Genomic DNA, 3314 nt, shown 5'->3' with positions numbered 1-3314 from the left:
TCTTTCTCTATTGCCCAAGGCAGGAATGAATATATCCTTAATCTAATATTCTACCCCTGAATAATTGAGGTGATTGTATAATTAACTTTCTCTCAGAAAGCATAATCCTAATTTTTTTTACTCCATCATTCTATAAGAACAAAGAAGTATGACAATTTGTCTTTACCATGCTGGTCTCTAAATGGATACCTATTCTTCATAAAGTTCATAAGAAGTTAGTACATGTTTTGCTTGTGGAAAAGATCTGATAGGAACTGAGAGAGGGTAATAGCTTTAGCATGGAGCAAAATACCTTCAAAACTCACTGGTTCTTCTGACACTGAAAATGCTGATGCTGAAAATACTTTGTACTTCAGAGGGTCTTCATGAAAACTTGCTAACTTCTGGGTTTAGTCACAAACAGAATTTGAGTATAACTCTAGTTAAACAAGCAAAAATAAAAGGGCTCTTTACCTTGTTGCATTATTATAGTAAAATACGGTAAATATTTGGTATGATAAAGTTAGTTTTCATTATAATATCTAGGAAAGGAACAATATGGTTCATTAATTCCACAGACAATTCCAAAATTTAGTGGTTTCAACCATATATGGAATCAAATAGATCTGGGGTGGAATCCTGAATGAATCATTTACCAGCTGGGTAGCCTTAGGCAATTTGATTAATCTCTGAATCTCAAGTTTCTTCCCTACAAAGCACAGATTTCTGTTTATGGCATAAAAATGAGATAATGCATATAAAGTGCCTAGAATAGTAAGCACCCAGTAAATATAAGTTACAATTAAATGTGAGCTCCATGAGAGCAGAAACCTTGCTTGTTTTGTTCACCTTTCTATCTCAAGTGCACAGAAAAGTTGCATAAGTAAAAGATGATTACTCTGGTCAACAGCTCCAACTTCTTTTTGTGGTCTTGCTACATTGTTTATCATGTAGAAGTCACCTGCCTTGAATTTCATGCCCTTTAATTTGAACCATCTAAAAGACAAAAATCAGAGGGAAAAACCCTACATAGATCACCAATCCCTGGTAAATTAAAGTTACGAGCATGAACTTAAAGACAACCATGACTCACAGAGAATAGAAGAATCGCTCATCACAAAATAAGTAACTTTGGAAGTTGTCCTAACTGCCTTTACGAAAGGCCACTATTTTTGGTGAGCTTCTGCTTTGGTAAAAGTTTTCTAACAAGTAAATTGGGTTTTAGAGGTCCCTGCAGAATAGTTGTAATTCAGTCTGACAGAGGAATAAAACAGAAAAAGGTTCTAGACAATTTGCTCCAGGTCAGTCGGTGATCAGATTGAAATCAGAACTCATTGCTTAATTTCCTAATTATTATTCAATTACTGATCATACTTATTTGCCTCCTATATTGAGAGAATTTGGTTAGTGGTATGAAGCAACATTAGAAAACAAGGTATATAATGTGTGGTCTCAATCTTCCTTCAGGGAATTCAGGCTGAATTTGCAACAAATCTTATAAATCTTACAAAGATCAATGATCAGAATCTGCCCAGGGGTCCTGCTGCCCTAGATGGAGAATCAATTCTGGTTCACATTCATATGAGCATACTTTTAGTGTGGCAAACATTGGTGGTAGAGGATGAGATTGTGCCATCCCCAAACTGCCTAATCAATCATCCCCTGTGAAATGAGCCAGTTTATTGGGTCTCTACATATGGTAAACACAAAACCATACAAAAAGATTCACATTCCAAGATAAAACTCTGATATTTCTATAATTACAGAAGTTAATACGGCTATTCATAAAGTCAATGAATGTACGAGACTTAAAAAGCAGAAGAGAGAGTTAAGGGAATTAGAGAGGAGGCCAAACTATAAATATGGAATCTGGTATTAAATGTTCTAGGTACCTGATAATAGATGGTTTATGACATAACTCACATCAAACTACAGTGACTACTTTCATCTTTCTCCACTCCCACTCCTGTGAGAAGGAAGATAGCAAGCAATAGGAAATGGGAAAAGATAGTTTATAAGGAGAATTCCCTGGGGTGCCTGGGTGGCTCAGTTGTTAAGCGTCTGCCTTCGGCTCAGGTCATGATCCCAAGGTCCTGGGATCGAGCCCCACATCGGGCTCCCTGCTCTGTGGGAAGCCTGCTTCTCCCTCTCCCACTCCCACTGCTTGTGTTCCTGCTCTTGCTATCTCTCTCTCTGTCAAATAAATAAAATCTAAAAAAAAAAGAAGCAGCAGCATTCCCACAGACAGAACTCTGGCTGAAACTTGGGTGTCTTGTTCTTTGCACCCAGGGTTGGATAATCCAAGTTATAGAAGAGCTCTCAGATGATTCTAAATCTTCACCTTCATATCAGCTTGTTTGTAGCTTCTGATGGGATTTAAAGACTCTAAGAGCTAATCTATCTAAATGTAAACAATCGGTTTGGTCTCTGTTCTTTACATGCTAATATTAAGAAAGTATCCTTTTATGTTGTGGAAGTCAGGTAAACTACAGTCAAGGTCTGTCTGTGGCTTGAGGAAAGGCTGACTTGAATCAGAGATGTGGGTTTGGTTCGATTTCCAGAGCATACCAAATAACTTTATGCTAGTTCTTCTTGAGAAGTTGATGTGTACATGTGCATAAAATGTATATTAGAAGTATATTAATATAATTCTATCTCAACGGATTTAATTCTTAAATGCTACATATACTTGTTTAATCTCCCATTTTAAAAGTAGAAAAGGTTAGATTATAACATCAGGTTAGCTCTCTTTGAAGCAGGTAATAATTAAGTTGATTCACTGTTGCAATTACTGTCAAATCCCCCTTAATTACGAGAGATTTTATAGCAGCTTCATTATACGTCTGCTATAATGCATTGTGGCCCTAAGGAGAAGTGTTGCAGGAAATTCTGCATAGCATGGATAATTCTAACCTGCAGTTACAGCTTCCAGCAAAAGCTCCTGCACTAAATTTATCTTTTTTTGACATTTCTCCCTGTTACTCAAGCAGTTAAATGAGGTAACATTACTGAAATACCTACCTAACTTTGAAAGTTAGAATTGATTTCTCCATAGACATTAAAAACAAAACAAAACAAAAAGAAATAGAGAAGGGATAAATTAGCCTTCAATAATTCCTGAAAAAGCATTAAATTATGTTTAATAATGAATTTAGTTTCTAGCATCCAAATAGATGAGATCTATATCAAAATCACAAATATATCTCACATTTCTACTTCTTATGGATATTTCTTATATGATAAGACAAAAATTATTACTGAATTCCTAACAGATAATCTTGAAGAGGATAATCAACTGCTTTTTATTTATCAATGATTTTTCAACTAATTCCTGG

Source organism: Zalophus californianus, chromosome 4 (assembly GCF_009762305.2).
Source record: "Zalophus californianus isolate mZalCal1 chromosome 4, mZalCal1.pri.v2, whole genome shotgun sequence".
In the NCBI taxonomy this organism is placed as follows: domain Eukaryota; kingdom Metazoa; phylum Chordata; class Mammalia; order Carnivora; family Otariidae; genus Zalophus; species Zalophus californianus.
Note: the sequence above shows the minus strand (reverse complement) of the source record.